This window comes from Diceros bicornis, chromosome 2 (assembly GCF_020826845.1).
Source record: "Diceros bicornis minor isolate mBicDic1 chromosome 2, mDicBic1.mat.cur, whole genome shotgun sequence".
Taxonomy (NCBI): domain Eukaryota; kingdom Metazoa; phylum Chordata; class Mammalia; order Perissodactyla; family Rhinocerotidae; genus Diceros; species Diceros bicornis.
In genome coordinates this window covers 81593101-81611212 of record NC_080741.1, presented here as the reverse complement: position 1 = coordinate 81611212, position 18112 = coordinate 81593101, and the positions used below count along the sequence as shown (strand labels likewise).

At 43.0% G+C, this 18112-nt stretch overlaps 1 long non-coding RNA gene across 2 annotated transcripts in view; it reads right to left on the bottom strand.

Annotated features, from left to right (window-relative positions):
• The window catches only part of LOC131419083 (uncharacterized), a 33989-nt gene that overhangs the window by 3315 nt on the left and 12562 nt on the right, over nucleotides 1-18112 (bottom strand). The window contains exon 1 of one of the 2 annotated variants that reach the window (XR_009223137.1): nucleotides 5097-5164. The exons of the other annotated variant lie outside the window; for it this stretch is intronic. This is a non-coding gene — a long non-coding RNA (uncharacterized LOC131419083). Of the gene's footprint in view, nucleotides 1-5096; nucleotides 5165-18112 lie in introns of those variants that run through there. 2 annotated transcript variants of the gene reach the window in all.

Here is an 18112-nt window from a genome sequence, read left to right as displayed (position 1 = left end):
CCCCTGCTTCAAGTCTGGCGAGCTGCAAACACAGACCATGTTCCTTCCCTCCACACCCCGATGGGTGGTCATGGTGGCGCAGCTGAGCGCCCAGAAGTCACCGTGATTCTGGAAGCAGGAGGGTCTCCTGGGGTGCCCAGCCACCACCTGCCCTCCTCCTCACCCACCCAGGGGGCTCCCAGCCCTCCCCACACTGCCCCACGCTCTCCACCCCTAGCCTTGGGAACCAAGTCATTTCCAGGAGCGCACCAGCTCTCTAACCTCTAGGCTTGGACAGGCTGTTCCTGGGCCTGAAACTCCCCCTCCGCAGCTGCCGGCTCACTCCAACCCAGTTTAAACACACCTCCTCCGGGAAGCACTCCTGATCCTCCCAGTCAGCGCAGGGGCCTCTTCTGCTACACCCCCCCGAGAGCACTCACCACGCCGCAGGGTGGCCCCGGCCCACTTGTCTGAGGCTACCAACATCTGGGAACCCCTGGGGGTAGGAGCCACAACTGGTTCCTCTGTTGGCCTTCTGGGCCCTCACCAGCCAGGGCACCTTAGGCACATCACTCAAGCTCCTCAAGCCTGAAACCCTCATCCTGAAAACGAGGACATGACAGCCCCCACACCTCCTGGGCCTGTCCATGTGGAGAGCTGAGCTCGAGGACAGCTCAGCACACGGCCACCACTGAGCAGTGCTGCCCAACCCCCCGGCCCTGCCTCTGAGGGGCAAACGGCCAGCAAGGCGAGTGCTCGGGACACAAGGCCTGACTTTACCGGAAAGCAGGGGACTGGACTGGCCCATCAGCCCCTCGCCACGGCACTGGGCACATACATCCTCCAGAGCGTGGGTATGGAGCTGCCACTGACAGCCAGCCGTGGGGTGTCTTCCATCCCACTCTGTCAAGCAAGCATCTCCTGGACACCTGCACTGGGTGCTGCAGGGCTGCACACACTTCCGACGAGCTCCGCCCTCAAGAGGCCTCGGAAACGAGACAGCGGGGTGGGCGGCCGGCACACCGCTGCGAGCCCGCACTGGCCAAGTACCTGCTCCACCAGAAGGGCCTCCAAGCCCACCCTGTGTGCTGAATCAGCTAATCCTCACGTGTCCCTACGAGGCAGCGGGGTTACCCCACGGTACACACGAGCAAGCAGGAAGGCAAAGGACCAGAGGATCTGACAGCAGGGCATGAACCCAGGCAGCCCAGCACCAAGTCCAACATGGTGCCCACCGCCCTACACTCCACACAGTGCACAAACGACTGAGGACGGCCAGGCTGGCTCCCGCTGGGGAAGGAAGCAGGCTTCCGGGAGGACCTGGCTTTACAGCTGACCCTGCAGGCAGGTGGAGACACACGAGACACACGGCAGAGGGGAGAAGGAGCTCCCGGTGGAGGCAGAGGACCAGCCAGGCCCAAGGGGCTCCTGCTCCGGAGGGCTCTGGACAAGGGAGCCATGCGTCGGGAGCCCACGAGCACAGCGACTCTGGCCCCCTGGGCTGTCACCGCCTGACCTCTGCCTGGGGCCAGGGCCAACACTTAACTAAACTGGTAATTAAGGGATACTTAGACCCCTCCCCTGTTCTAGGCGGTTCTGGGCAGCCGCACCAGGAAGCCAGCCAAATTAGTAACCTCATTACAGCCCTGTGGCCACACTCGGGGCTGGATTCAAACTCCCGGGGGTTTGGCTGCTGGAAGATTTATACACGGCCTGGCCTGGGCCCAACCAGTATCCCCTCTTCTTCCCTCCCCGCAGCGCGAGAGGCTCCAGACTCAGGACGGCCAGCTGCATCCTTTGCCAAGACCATCACCACCAGCCCCGCACTCCGGGCGTAGTCAGGGAAACGGAGGCACAGCTGCAAACCATTCTTGGTCAGATGGGCCAGAGAGGCTCATGGAGGCCAGGACCAGACTCTGGGTCAGCCCAGAAGCAGACCCAGGGCTCCCCTTTGCATCCCTGGCCACAGCTGACAGAGCTCTGGGCCACCTGTCTCAGGAACTCGGAGCCAAGGGCCAATTGTGACTCTCCAGAAGGAAGACACCAAGGTAATGTCTCACACCAAGGCCTTCAGTGGCTACAGCCTCACAAGGACCCCCAATGTCCCATTCCTCAGCCCCAAGGCCAGGCCCCACCATGGCCTTCAGGTCCCTGCCCTGACCCCCACGGAGAGCCTGTCCCCACAACTTCACCCAGTGCTCTGGGCTTGGGCCTTCTTGACTGCCAAATGTTCTATCAGCCTTCCCAGAGACCCTAAGCCCCCTCACTGAAGCCACTAACACCCCAGGCCCCGGGGCATCTCAGTGAACATGGGGGGTGGGGGGAGGATGGAGAGCACCTCTCCAAGGACAGGCCAAGGGTAGGAGGGCCTGGAAGGGAGGAGACAGGAGGAGAGCCAGGGCGGGAGGATGGGAGTGTCCTCTCCCGACCCACACTCAGGAAAGGTGGAGATCCTCAGGCCAGCCCAGTGGTCCAGCCTGACCTCCAGGAAGCCACTGGGAGTCACTGCCCCCCGGCCCCGGCTGCTGTGCTGAGTGGCCCAGCCAGGGCAAGAGGAACAGCCCACTCATAGAGGTACCTGCCAAGGCAGGCTCCAAACCCACCTGGGACTCCTCCTCCTCCCAGCCTTTCCTGCCTCCAGCACACCCTCTGCACAGAGCCCGAGGCCTAATTCCAATTAGTGACATCACCAGGCACGCCCCCAGCCCCACATACCTGACCCAGCACCCCAGGCTCTCACCTGGGCACTGTCTCTCCAGCCTCCTCTCACATTACCACCTCTCCCAGCTCCAGCCACCTTCACGGTGTATTTTCACCCTTTATTTTATAATGTGTTGATGACAAATTAACTAAAAGACAAAGTGAAGTAATTTACGCACAGACTGCGTGATTACCTAGGACTCTGATTCTTGGTCTAACGTGAATATTTACTATAGTAAATAAATAGACCGGAAGTCCAAATCCTAGCTCTATTGTTTAGCATCGATTTGCCTACAGTGAATCACTGCATTTCTGTGCCTCAACTTCCTCATTTGTAAGAGGAAAATGATAATATAGTATGTCCTAGAGATTGAGAAGATCAAATGAATTGATACACTTAAAGCTTGTCTAGCATATAAGAAGCGCTGTGTAAGTGTTAGCTGCCATAATTATTAGTCTTTGAAATTTACAAAAGACGGAACTGAGATCAGAGGATGTAAATTATTCACCCTAGTTTATCTGAATTCACAGCAGCTAGATGGCAAAGTCTTATCTAGTATGCTATAACTGTCATTTTTTTGTCAATTTTGGGTTATTTTTGAGGTAAAATTATAATAGAATATCACTGAGAAAATATTCCAATTAGCCACTGTAGCTGTGTATTTGCATATAGGAATATATTTTAATACAAATACCATTATACCATTATTTATGCACCTTTATAGTAAGTCAGTTTTTTTCATGGATGAATACATGAAGATTTCTTATTAATAATATATGCTGTTGATTTCAATACTTACACCCACTTTTTAATCCCCTGATCCTTGAAGACTAAAGCCTTCTGAATACAAAATGCGTCATTCTTTCCACATTTTCTGCATATTATTTTTATGATACGGACACTGCATTTAATAAAATTTTAAAGATCATGTGGCCTACTAAGAATGGACAGTTGATTACCTAATAAACTGATAAAACTCTTTACATAGAAAAGTAGCCTACATGTGCAAGAACTCAGGATTGTCATGAATTTCCGACAGCGTATATATACATCATTACCAACACATTTGTTAGTATAACAACATCACATTTGTTTAGTCCATAAATCAGGTCAAACAGTTAGCATTCTACCTGGTAATGACATTCTGTCAGTCAGTGACAAATGTGTACACAACGCACTCCTGGGTGGGGGGAAGCTGTGTGACATTTTCACCTCTGTAGTAAGCCACAGTAAATTATCTCAGCAACCGCTATTTTCCCCTATGTGTATACGTAACCACAGAAAAGGTCGGGGGGAACCACCAAAAACATAAACTGGAATCCAAGCCAAACCAAAACACTATAAATCTTCTGAAGAAATTGACTTCAATGTCTACTCCCTAGAAACACAGTGATTTTACCACTTCCAGGAGATTAGCACAAACGATGCCCACAGGAGTCAGGGAAATAGTCTGAATTTCCTTTGGGATTTCGGCCATACGCAGAGCCAGGGAGGAATGAAACAGAGGGGTCTGCTATCCCTGAGTTTCCCGTAAGATCATTCTCCAGGGATGTAAATTTCTGAATAGTCCCCAAGATTGGATAATCTAATTACATGATCCTAAGCCAAAGGTCAAGCAAGGGTTGCTTGGAGCTACCTGATGTAGACTGAAGGCCAAAGGGGTGCTAAAGGAGGACACCCACGAAATCACGTCTCAGACTGTGTCGCCCTTACCCAGAAACTACGCCTGAGACAAGGGCTTATGCCTGAGAGGTTTAGTTGGTAATGTGGTCTCCGGGAGCAGAAACGAGGAACGGGTGGGAGTCCAACAGGCCTGGAACACAGGAAAGACAAGGCAGGATGTGTCATCCAATGGGCTACCACTACGGATAACCAGTATTAGACCCTACAGAAATTTCTGATGAAACCTGTAAAATGCCTCAGAAGAGAAGACACTGTACAATGAAGGAGGATGCATTTATTCACCTACTCCTATCTCCTTGTAGATCAAGAGTTGACTCAGGGGGGCTGGAGGCTGGGAGCGCACTACTGGCTCTGCCCGCACAGGCCCGGTCCCTGCGACGCCCGGTGGAGCTGGGCACTCGGGCTGCGGGGCGGGGGGCCACTAAACTTAGCCAAGGGGGACAGAAGCCACCAACCCTCTGCCGCCCTCGCCCCGCCCGGGAGCCCCAACTCCCGGGAGAACAGGCCGAGGGCGCGGGGCTCCTGCACGAGCCGGGAACACGCCTCCCGCCCGCTGCCCTCGCCCCGCTCCGGCCGACCTGCCGCTCCGCCGGCCACCCCCCCACCCCGTCCCGCTGCCCGGAGCCGGGGCCCCAACTCCGCCAGAACAGGCCGAGGGCGCGGGGCTCCTGCACGAGCCGCGAACGTGCCTCCCGCCCCGTCCCCGCCGCCGGCCCGGCCCGCGGGCACTCACCGAGGGCGGGCAGGACACGTGTGGCGGCCACACCTGCGCGACCGCGGCCCTCCGCCCGCCGGCTGGACAGCGGGCAGCGCGACGCGTCGCCACCGCCGGCAGCGCCCGGGGAGGCGCGGCCAGCCAGGAGGACCAGGCGAGGGCGCGCAGCAGCCGCCGCCCCCCCCCCCCCCCCCCCGAGGGCCGCGTCCTCCAGCCCCGCCGCGCCCCCACCCGACCCCCCCGCGCCGCCCCCGACGGCAGCAGCGCCCGCCCAGCGCACCTGCGCCTCCGCGGGGGCGGGGGCGGGGGGAACAGATAAAAAGCAAGCTGAGTTGGCTACATTACAGTTAAAGGGTAACCGAGTTAAAGGTATTATGTGATGCCCCGTTGTCAGTTGAAAGAAAATTTACAGTTTTTTACTGTACCACTATGCTTAAATTCTACAATAAACTCCAGAAATCGGCACAAAGCAAGAGTTCGGTAAATGTCACTCATTTTTATTACTGTTATTACCAGTTGTAATTTTAAGTTTCAGAAGCGATTCCAATTGGTGGTGCAGTATATTCAAACTTTTTCAACTATTTTGTGTTGTTTTTTTTTTTCACTGTGTAGGGGTGGTATACGATTAAATCGTCCTGGATTTCCAACTTAAATTTTACTTTTTTAATATAAAGATAGACAAGTCCCCAAATCCTTTGACCAAAATAGTAAATCTACTAGGAAAGTACGGAAACACCTTTACATAATCATATTAGTTTCTATGAATATATGTATAGTTATTCAGCTTATTTTAAAGTATTCTTGTAACAGGCCCATTTTCACTTGTACAAAAGAAGATTCTGAAGCTCCAAGGTCTCAATTTAGAATATTATTTTTCAACCACTTCAGACTAAGAAATGAGTAATTTTTTTTTTACCTGGAGAACTGAACAGAGTGGCAAGTGTGAAAATGAGAAATCATATTTTATAAAATCAATATGTTAATTTTCACAGCTCTTCTACACCGAATTAATTGTTACTTTTTATTTAAGAGACAGTGGATGGACTAAACAACTGGTTGAAAATCACACAACTAATCACTGGATCAAGACTCTAAAATTTGTATATGGACTTTCTTCCCTCCCAGAAATGGAACAAATTCAGGAATCTGTAACAAGCATGTAGACAGCAGCAGATGTGCTTGCGATGCTTGGCGTGAGAGGTCTTACAGTTATAGCATGCTGTAAAATGTCAGGATTATACGAAAAATGTGCAATTTTTATATTCTCTTAGGGATTCTTATAATTGGCATAATAAAAGTCACCATATGGGAAAAGTTACCACTGGTATGGGTCACAGATGCTTTTAAAACTGTCTCAGCCTTTAATTTAAGTAAGTTTTAATCCTCACTTTCTGACAGCTTCAAATGAACTATCTTTATCTTTCACCCTACAGTTCAATATTAAGATCCACTCAATTCATTTGTTTTCTTAGGCCCGTTTTAGTTTTGAAATATCATATTCTTTTAATGGAAATGATTTTCTGTTGGTTTTGTTCATAATTTCTCTTTTCATGAATTAATTTTACCAAAGATAATTTCACTCTAAAATACAACATGAAAAATGATAACATCCAAACTTTTTTTTTTTTTTTTAGGATGGGCCTGCTTTTCACCAGGATGGATACCTTAGAGAACATGAAAATTAGGCAAAATTATCAAAGAATCTCAACAACAAAAATATACCTGAAGGTTTATAAAAAAAATTCTTATTCAAAATAAACAAAGTAATTTTATGTCACGTTATTTGTTTTACACTCAACATCAGAGATCACTTATGTACACTATAATGCCTTCTAATACGAGACTGACTGGGAAAGAAGCAACTGCTTAAATAATACTGACCACAGTTAATGAATATCATCAGACTGAAGGCAGTACAATATATTATTCTACCACAAACTTCATTAGTACAGTGAATAATTTTAAATTAAAAAATCCAAAAAAAGTTACTACTTTAATAAGTAATATTACCTCATCTCCCTGATTTCAGATTATTATATTTTATCCAAGTTCGTCACTAGAAGCCTTGGTATCATTGCCTGGATACTGTTTAAAACAGGTGTTGATGAGCTCTGCGAGTTCTATTTGATGCAGGATTATGCTGCTAGGTTCGTGGCTACTGAAGACAGCAGAGCACTCATCATAACTCGTCTATGCTCTGTACTGCCCATACGCCTTTCCAGATCCATTCTCCTCCTTGTTCTTTGTACACAAGATTGATCTGAATAAGCTGTTTCCTGCTACACAAATTGTGACGTTGCACTAGCAGCAGTGGCATCACTGGAGGGTGCGTTAAAAAAGCAGACTATCAAGCTCCATCCTGGACCCTATTCAATCCTACTGAATTTGGATGTACAGTTTAACAAGATCACCAGGTAATTCTTAAGAACATTTTAGGGCCGGCCCTGTGGCTTAGCGGTTAAGAGTGCGCGCTCCGCTACTGGCCGCCCGGGTTCGGATCCCAGGCGCTCACTGACGCACCGCTTCTCCGGCCACGCTGAGGCCGCGTCCCACATACAGCAACTAGAAGGATGTGCAACTATGACATACAACTATCTACTGGGGCTTTGGGGGAAAAAAAAAAAAAAGGAGGAGGATTGGCAATAGATGTTAGCTCAGAGCCGGTCTTCCTCAGCAAAAAAAAGGGGAGGATTAGCACGGACGTTAGCTCAGGGCTGATCTTCCTCTCACACACACACACAAAAAAAAAGTAAGGAAAAAAGAGTACACTCAGATAGAAAACCTGTTGCTGTTGTCTTCCCCTGGAAACAATTTAAATCCTCTAGATTTAAAATCTATGGCCTTTTTCACTAGTTAAGAAAGCAAACAAAAACATGTATCAGGATATACAATTTTAAAATGAAATTCAAGCCAACGAATTTTGTTAGCATGGAATTACACAAGTTAAAGAAACGGCTTTCTTAAGCCTGACAGAGGGTACCCAGAATAAAAGAAAAAAGAAAAAATAGCACTATAATCACTAAGTAATAAAATACCAAGCAGTATAGAAGGATTTTAAGTGTTCTATAGGGAGAATCCTGCACATATGTATAGATCTATATTTTTTAATACTATCCAAGTTTTTATATAAGAGCAAAACATTAATGCTTTATCATAAATCACTTGAATTCATCCAAGTTTATGGAATAAATTAAACCAGAAAATAAAAATACTGAGACATTATAAAAGTGGGAAGGATTCAATGAACTCGGTTTTTAAAATTAACGTAACTTTAGGTAATTTAGCCTAACTGAAATATTAGGGCACTTTTAAGAAAATGGCATAATTGGAAAAACTTAAAAAGACACTTTAGTATTTCTGCCAATAAACATTTCCTTTCATAATCATTGCTTTTGACACTATGATTGATGTCGGTCCATACTGTACAAAATTTCTGAAAGTGAAGTACAACTATTTGGAGTTCATCTAAAATGCCTTGCTACTATCCTTGCTATTATGGCGTATTTCATTGTGCACTATATTAAAACAGATATGACCGGATTGGTCTAAAAAAATAAATAAAATATAAATTCACTGAAGTTACTCGAAACATTTTAAAAACATTTTTTCAAGTATTTTGGATGAAGGAGAAGAAGAATTTCCCTTTAAGAATGAATTATTAGATTAACTACAGTTGCTATGTATTTTTAAAAGTATAAACAATAGTTCAGAAGACTACTTTATTTCAATTTTTAATGACACCAAGTGAAACAAAGAAAATCTATTTAATTGAAACCCCACTAATTAAAAAAATGTTATATAATCTGATCTGAGACACTTAAATGTCAACTATTTTCTTCAAAAATACCAGCATGAACAAGAATGCAAGGGATACATTTAACTTCCTCAATTATAATTTAGCATTTTTCACATCCTGCTTTTTATGAGGTTTATAGGTAGGGATGATAGGCTGAAATGTTAGGCAATCAGGTTTTGTTCATGCCATGAATTTGAAAAAAGCAAAACTAATTTTTGCTAGGTAGTTTAAAATGATCATTTCACTAACTCTGACTTGACATTTTACCCAGTTACTTCAAATTATGAATATCCTACTGGTTTTGAAACATTTTAAGGTGACTTTTGTGATTTTTTTCTTGTTAATACCTTCAAAAGTAGAAAAGTGGAGATAGGGTCTGATCGTTTCCTGGAATATATAGTGATGAACCATCTATACACACTACACATTAAAAAAAGAGGAAAAGGGTCATTTAAGAGACCTGAGTCTTAGCAATTATTAGTTGTGTGATTTGGGACAAGCATCTGCCTTTTTACCTCAGTCTCTTCTCTCAAAATAAGAAGCTAGGACTACATAACTGCTCAGTCTCTTTATAGTTCTGAGATTCTTTATCTGCCATGCTTTATTTACAGTGAAAGAATGACTACATTTCTCTCAAGTTACGCTTTTTGCTGTAATTCTCTGCCACATCCCCACCCCCTTGGTAAGCTCAAGTTTAGTTCTACTGAAGTATTCAACCATTCTAAATTTAGTTCTGCCACTTGTGAATTTTCCTGCTGTCTTAAAATTCTTCTAAACAAAAGGTGCATTTTGTATTTGGAGGCATAATCCTAGATTCTCCCAATCCAAACACGAACTATAAGTAGGAATTCTGCCTCTACTTTTCTCTGCATTGTAAGATTTGACTTTAACTTTTACAAATAAGTCTCAAGGTTCCATGGTAGTTTTACCACAAATCTGGAATTCTTAAAGAATAAAGAAAAATAAATGAAAAGATTATAAACCCAAGGGAGAAAAGTGAAGCAAAGTCCAGAGCGTCAAAGAGCTCAGTTCTATAACGTGTTAGTAGGAATAAAGGATGAGGAAAACTACAGAAGAGGGTGTGTGTATGTGGTGTATAGAAAGGGCAGGTTTACGTAACATGCTTCTCTCTAAACTTGATTATTTGGTTGGGTGAGGTCAGGGAAAACACCTAGCTAAGAAAGCGTCACCTCAGACCAAGGAGTTTTAAAGAGTTCCCTGGTTCTAAAGGGACCTAAGCCTTTTTTTCCTAAAGCATCTATTTATCAATTTAAAATGAAGGAAAAACCCATATTTTTTGAAAGTAAAATGTATAATAATTCTAATACAGATGCAGAAGATGGAAGGCCAGGAGAATATCCACTTTAGCAAATAAAAAGGAGTGAATGGAACATAATATAAAATTTAAATTCACAAAAAACTCTAAAATACGTTCAACAGTACACACAGACTTTAGATCTTTTTGTCCTTTCAACAGAAAGGACACACACTGTATATTTCTTTACGAACAAATTGAAAGGACAGGTATCGCAAGTACCAACTGCAAGACCCTGCTCTAAATCACCTATCAGTGAAACATAAAATTCAAGTACCTGCCATAAAAATGCAAATTTGTCAATTTACAAAAACATTAAAACATTACGTATTACAAGGTATATGCATTAACTACCCACATGCCATCAAGCAATAAGTGCTTCCAGTGACCATATTTAACTTATAAAATTAACCTGATCTTTTTAACAAGTATGTTTCAGTAAAAAGCATGTAAAACTTCTTTCATCATAGAGATAAATTAAAATACGTTGTGGTCTTTTGTACAGGTTAAGAAAATGTTCCAAGACATCGTTTGCATCAATTCCTTCCACCGTCCTGCGGGCTTCTCAAAGGCAGGGATAGTATTATACTCCTACGGTACTCGTCATATGAGTCTATGATTGAATGAATAGATGCAATCTTGTGGATTCTGGCTCATTTAACTAACGGCATTTGGTTGGGAGGACTTCCTTTATTAATTATGAATTAAAAAAGGAGGAAGTAATAGAAGAACGAATGTTCAAGATGAAGGACTTTCACGTGTAAAGCTATTTTTGAGCACATAAACACTATCTATGCTCTGATAAATTTTTAACATTTCATTAAATGTAAGACGTAGACATATGCACAAGGAGCTATTTCCTGTGTTTTTACAGTTTTTCACGTGCTAAACAATTTCCGTTCATTTTTATTATTTATTGCTTTTTTACTTTGACATAACTGTGTTATGAGGATAAATTTTGTTCACTTCTTCGTGTAAAAGTAAATGGTGGCTCCATGTTACAGGCCTAAAAACATTAAAATTTAAGACTTTTTTCTACATCCTGTACTGACACAACAAAACACTTCTTCAGAACATATTTAGCATGGAGGCTGTTAAATGGTCACTCCTTCCATATCATCCTTAGAAGAAAGATCAAGAAACTACACTGACACCAGAATAAAAGCTAGGTACTATTCCTGTGGTGTCTGCTTTACCATCTTTCAGGTAAGGTTTACCACTGGACACGAATTTCTGAGAAAAGACTATTTGCTTTATAAATGTTTCTGCAGTGTAGTTTTAAAAAGTGACTAGAAGTATACTGCAATTAGATCATGTTTCTGGATTACACAGTAAAAACTCATAACAGATTCAGCAGCAGATTCAGGAGCAGAAAAATATTTTATTTCACAATATATTAAAATAAAAGAACAGAAATTATACCGGCCACTATTTGATGACAAAAACAGCAACTAAATATGTTCAAAAGCACTGAAAAATTATTTTTCAAAAGTTCCTTTGTAGGTACTTACATATTAGGAATACACCAGATCCAAAAGTTTAAAATGGAATTAGACCAATTAAATTTAGTAAGAAATGATATATATTCAATTTTATAACTACTTGAAATCTAACATAGTCTTCCTCTTGAAAATCACTCAAGATAAGTAACATGGTTCAGACACTCCAACATTGTTTTAAATCCTAAACTTCTATTTACGCTACCAGGCTAGTCTGTGGCTAGTACTTATTCTCGCGTATAGAACGTGCAAATAAGAAGTTCACGTGACGCCCCCTTTTCACCTGAAAGAAAACTTACAGCTATAAGTTGTACCACCGTGCTTAATTAAGTTCTACACTAAGTTCCAGGAATCGGCAAACAGCCGATGGACCAGCACCGGCGGAGCGGGGCGCCCGGGCGGGGGGCGCACTAAATTTAGCCAAGGGCGGGCAGGAACCACACGCCCTCCCGGACCCCCATCCGGCAGACCCCCCCCCCCCCCGCCCCGCTCCTCCAGCCCCGCCCCCAGCCCGAGCCCCAACTCCCCGCAGGGACAGGCTCAGGGCGCGGGGCTCCCGCACGAGCCGGGAACGCGCCTCCCGCCCCCGACCCCGCCGCCACCAGCCCGGCCCCCGACACTCACCGACGGAGGGCAGGACAGGTGCGGTGTCCACCTCGGCAGCCGGACAGCCGGGAGCGCGACAGCGCGGCGCAGGCGGCAGAGCGCGGGGGAGGCGGCGAGGACGAGGGGAGAGCGCGCGGCAGTCGCCCGCCCAGGCGAACTGCGTCCTCCGCTCCGCCCGCCCCTGAGCTGCAGCTCGGCCGCCCACGCGCACCTTCGCCTCCGCGGGGAGCGCGGGAGGGTGGTGTTCCCGGAGCCCCGCAAAAATCTGTATAGAGGAGCAGAGCTCATGTGCAAGAAACATAGCTTAGATAATGTATAACTAGTTGTAAGCACCTAATTAGGTAGCTCTGATCATTTTAACAGCAGGGACTAATTGTTGGCAAACCCAAAGGGGACCAGCCAGGAAGAAGTGAGATGATCCCAAGGGTTTACAACAGCTTTGTCTCAAGGCTACTATGCTCAGCATGCAACCATCAAATTCAGAAAGTATCCTGTAGGCAAACCAGCCTTCACGGCATCAAAGTACATGCTTTGGGAAGAGCTCTGGCTTGCCTAACCAGGAGTCCTCCCATCAAATACCCACTTCCTCCCACATACCCAAATCTCACTGGTTTTAGGCTCAGGTTAGGTCTCACTTGCCTGAAAAGAAAAGTAAAATCTTGCTCTGGATTCCTTCCTATGCCTTTAATTCTTGCCCTAGTGCTTTTTCCTTTCAGAGTTCAACTTCTCAACAATTCATCTAAGTCTGGCTTCATTTTAATACTAACACAGTCTACCTGACTCCCATCAACAGGACTCCACCAGCTCTAAATGACAAGAGTTTACTTCAATTTCTCTCCCCTTTGACCATGGTTATTCAGCACCTTAAAAGTTATTAAACCCTACTTTACTCTTCCTCCAGATATAAATTTCTGATTCAAGCTGTTCTCATCAGGAAACCCCTATTTCATCCCCTTACCTTATACTTACAGAAACAGCCTTCTTTGATTCCCTGTCTCTGGTTCCTGACCTATTCTACTCCAGTATTCACACACGGCTGCCAAAATAATGTCCCCCAACATTTTCCAGTTCATTCCTTTAATCAAATGTCACAGAGGTGATGTCTCTGGTTAAACCTGGCAAACCGAATACATGTGTTTATCTCCATGACTTCCTGAAACCGTATTAAAAAGACAGTAAAGACATTTCAAAAAACATAACCAGCAAGGACAATGAAAACAGGAAGAGAAAACAGCAGAGGAGAGATGCCCACCAGTGAGGAGACATCTGACTTCACAGAGCACTGAATATGAGCACCTAAGGGCTGTGGGGGAGAGGTGCCAGTCAGAATCTCAGAAAGTCGCCATTAATTGAACTGCCAAGAGGAAAAGCAGGGATGGGTGATTCGGTTGAAAGTAAGAGGACTGGCTTAATCCGTTCAGGCAGCTATAACCAAGATTCCAGAGACTGGGTGGCTTAAACAATATTCATTCCTCCCGGTTCTGGAGGCTGGAAACTCCAAGATCAAGGCACGGCAGATTCGGTGTCTGTTGAGGGCCCCCTTCCTAGTTCACAAATGGCCATCTTCCCCCTGTGTCCTTACACGGTAGAAAGTATAAGAGAGCTCTCTGGGGTCCCTTTTAAAGAAGCACTAATCCCATTCATGAAGTTTCCACTCTCATGACGTCATCATCTCCCAAAGGCCTCACCTCCTAATACCATCACACTGGGGGTTAGCACTTCAACATATGAATTGGAGCAGGGGGAGGGGGAGCAAAAAATTCAGTCCATAACAAAAACTTATAACAATCTACTCAAGGAACTCCCCTAGGTCTCCTCTCCTCTTCCAGCGAAGCCAGTGACAAGGTGAACAGATGTCGGGCAGTCAAAACACGGAGGCCCACCAAAGGAAACTCGCTTTAAAGATAAATATGTACCATTAGCAGTTTTAAATATATTATAGTCCATTAGAGCAGAAGAGGATCTTGATTATCATCTACTCCAACACTTCCATATAAGGATGAGAAAATTTAGGCCTGTCTATGGAAGTGCCTTACTCAAGCCCACTGTCAAATCATTGACAACACTGATGTTTACACATGGGCCCCTTGACTCCCAACAAAATGCCCTGAAACGGCTTTGCAACTATAAACTTCAAGACTGTAACGTGAGAAAGTATGTTCCAATAAGAATGTCATCCTGGTATTAAGATATTCACAACTCAGTAACAAGAAAACAGATGACAATAAAAATAGGCAAAAAGTTATTGAACACTTCACTGAGGAGATACAGAAAACAAGAATACGAGAAGATGCTCAACATCGCTGATCCTTAGGGAAATGCAAATTAAAATGTACCTCATTTTATCCACTTAGGAGAATGACTAATTACAATATCACACTGAGAACTGATACACCTATATTAAAACGGTTATCATTTAAAAAACTGAAAATTGCAAGTCGGGCCAGGATGAAGAGCAATTGGAATTTTTACACATGGCTGGTGGAATGCAATGTGCTACAGCCACGCTGGAAAACAGTCCAGCAACTTCTCAGAAAATTAAAGATGCACTTACCATTTAACTCAGCAATCGCACTCCTAGTTATTCACCTAAGTGAAAACAAACGTCTCCACAAAGACTTGTACACAAATGTTGATGACATCTTCACTCATAATCACCAAAAACTGACAAATGGTGAATAAATCTGATACAGTCATACAATTATGCATTACTCACCAATAAAAAGGAACGAACTGCTACATGCAACACCATAGAGGAATCTCAAAAATGCCGTAACAGAACGAATCCCCCACCACAAACTACATGACTGCATAGTGTATGATTTTTCTCTATGACATTCTGAGAAAAGGAAAGACTATACAGAGGAATCACAACAATGGTTGCCAAGGGCTGGGGGTGGGGGTGAGGAGCGGGAAGGAACTACAAAGGGACACGAGGCAACTTTTGGGGGTGACGGAAGCATTCAGTATCCTTCTTGTAGCTACAAGACTGTATATGTTCATGAAAACACATAAAATTTCTCACCTAAGAAGGGTGAATTTTACTATAAATTACACTTCAATAAACTGATTTCAAGAAAACAAAAATAATTTTAAGACGTTTTGGCTTCCCTGTCAATAACATGAACAAAATAATTGGTATATTTCTTGTGCTTGGGGGCATAAGATAGGAACAAAATAAACTTACTCTTTCAAAGGGAAGGATAGGAAGTTATTTTACATTCTCTAAAAAAGATCATCCTCCCTATGACTAGAAGAATTAAACATCAACTATTATTATATACGTGCAAATATACCTTCAAACTACATATATTCTAAATTGCCTATCCTTGCACAGCAGAGGAATACTTTCATCATTTTCCCATAATTACATTCCCAATCTATTTCCATTTCCATAACTATATTATTGCTTACAATGACTTTCCTTGAAGCCCTCAAGCGATACCGACCCCAAGAGAATGATCTAAAAAAAAAAGGCAAATGTTTGAAAACAAAAAAATGTAAACAAGTCAGCCATTTCCTTTATCTACTTGAGTCCAGCAATTTCATTTGTCTTTTTCAATGACCTGACTAAATAAAATAAACAGTTATGTTGGACCTAGACTTCATTTTTTCTCATTTCACAATTTTTAGAACCACTGCAGTTAAAGCACATAGGAAATGTTAAATATAAATGACCAGTGTATACTCACTCAAGGGATGGTTCAAGTCTAAGTCCTAACTCTCCCATAACTGTTTTCATATTAAGCACAACAATATATGAGTACTTTTGAATTAACAATTGAATTTTAAACATCTCTACCTTCATCACTAAACACAGCTCTTATTTCTACATTTCTAGGAATAGAATTTGAACAGCTTCAGATTTACTCAAAGTTAGACGTAAGTATCTTCAAATACCTCCTCAAGAGCACCACGGATCTATTTCTCCAAATACCATCTATACGTAAATTATTTCTAAGGAAAATGTGTGAAATTTTCAAGATTATTGTAGGAAAATATGTGTCGAGAAAGGATATGGCTGATAAATCCAAGAGAAGGTGTATATCAACTCCATTCCACTTCCCTTTCCCTCCCCCGCCTCTTAAAATCACAGAAGCAAATTAAAATAAAAACTTTTGGAATAGAGTTTCTTTAAAGAGAGCACAATATTACTTCTATTTCGGCAGCGTCTCTCTACTTCAAATTTACGTTCCCATAGTTGTAAATAAGTACGTAGACAAATACATAATCTGCAAAACTTGTTAAATATGATTTACAGCGGCTATTAGAATTTTCACAAATTCTGATTTTCTCACTTCTCTACCTACAACATTTAAGTAGAGATTTTAACTGAACTACTCATACCTTTTGCCAGGTTAATATTAATAATAATAATGTACAATATTTATTGAGGGCTACTTACTATTCTAGTCTAAGTGCATACTATTCTAAGCATACTCATTTTATTTAGTTCCAGAAAATAGTACTTACATAGGATAAAATACAGTGAAGCAGAGGCTTTTATTATGGCGGATTGCTGTGAAATAGATAGATAAGTACTGTAAATACTGCCATTTTATTAACTGGAAAACCATCACAGTGTTTATTCCAGTCATTCTAAGAGAAGAGAGCATTACAATTTATAGAGACAAAATCCAGTGTGCATTAAATCCAGTGTGATTTATTTTACCCATCTCGTGTCTGATAGTTTAAGACTAGGCTTATAATCAGCTCTCAAAAAGCTGGAACTCACTAATACATACCTTTATTCAATGTAATGACTTTAGTACACACCTTTATTCAATGTAATTACTTTAGTATATGTTCAATGTTGTTTTTTTATTTTATATATTACTACTTTTGTTTTCATTTTACTTATATCATGTCAAGCCTGGGACCTCTCAAAGAATGCCTGATAAAAGAAATGCTATTTTCTACATTATCTACCTCTATTAGGTTCAGTGATTTTTCTTCCTCTCAATTTAGTTTTCAAGCAGAGCCTAGTTTTAGATTACTTCAAGTACAGTGTCCTCTACTACACTGAAGACTTTCTGATATAATTATGACTCTATTTGAAAAAAATTAACAAATACACTGGGATTCCTTTAGAGACATGACTATAATTACCTTTTTTCTTTACTATGTTTTTAATTTTAATATTAATTGTGCATCAATACCTATAAAACCCCCAAACTCCAAGATCTCAAGTTACTTCTGCTTAGGACATCAGGAAAGGACTAAACAGTTTATTAAATAGTTTATTATTAGTAAGTGAAACAAAACATAAAACTACGTTTTATTAATTTCCCAGCAAAAAAATGCAAGCACACTCAGGGAGAATTTTGAAGAAAATGTAATAAAGGAACCGTTTAAGAGTTGTGGGACAGGAACCAGAATGGAATGCTGTGGCGCCAAAAGTTAACAGGTGTCCATATTGAGGACCACAGTCCCCATGAGAATTGATTTCTACCCTGTGAAAAATGGGGACAGCTGCACACAATGAGAGCTGGTGCTGGGACTGTTACAGGGGACAAAATCAGTTCCTTCTACGGCTAAACTCAAAAGGAAGTCAGAGGGCAAGGGAGTCTGCAGCGAACAAGGCAGAGCAGGGCAGGTGAATGTGGACTGGGGGCAAAGGGAAGGGGCAGACAGTAACAGCACACTTATCAACATGCTCACAGTTTATTTAAAGACACCAAAGGTGAAAGTCGAGTAACAACAGAAGAAAACCGTAGTCCGAATACAGAATATATATGTACTAGAATACTTAAAGTCAAACATTCATAAAGATAACGTAAAAACTACCACATAAGGATAAATAATGCTTCTAGAGAGG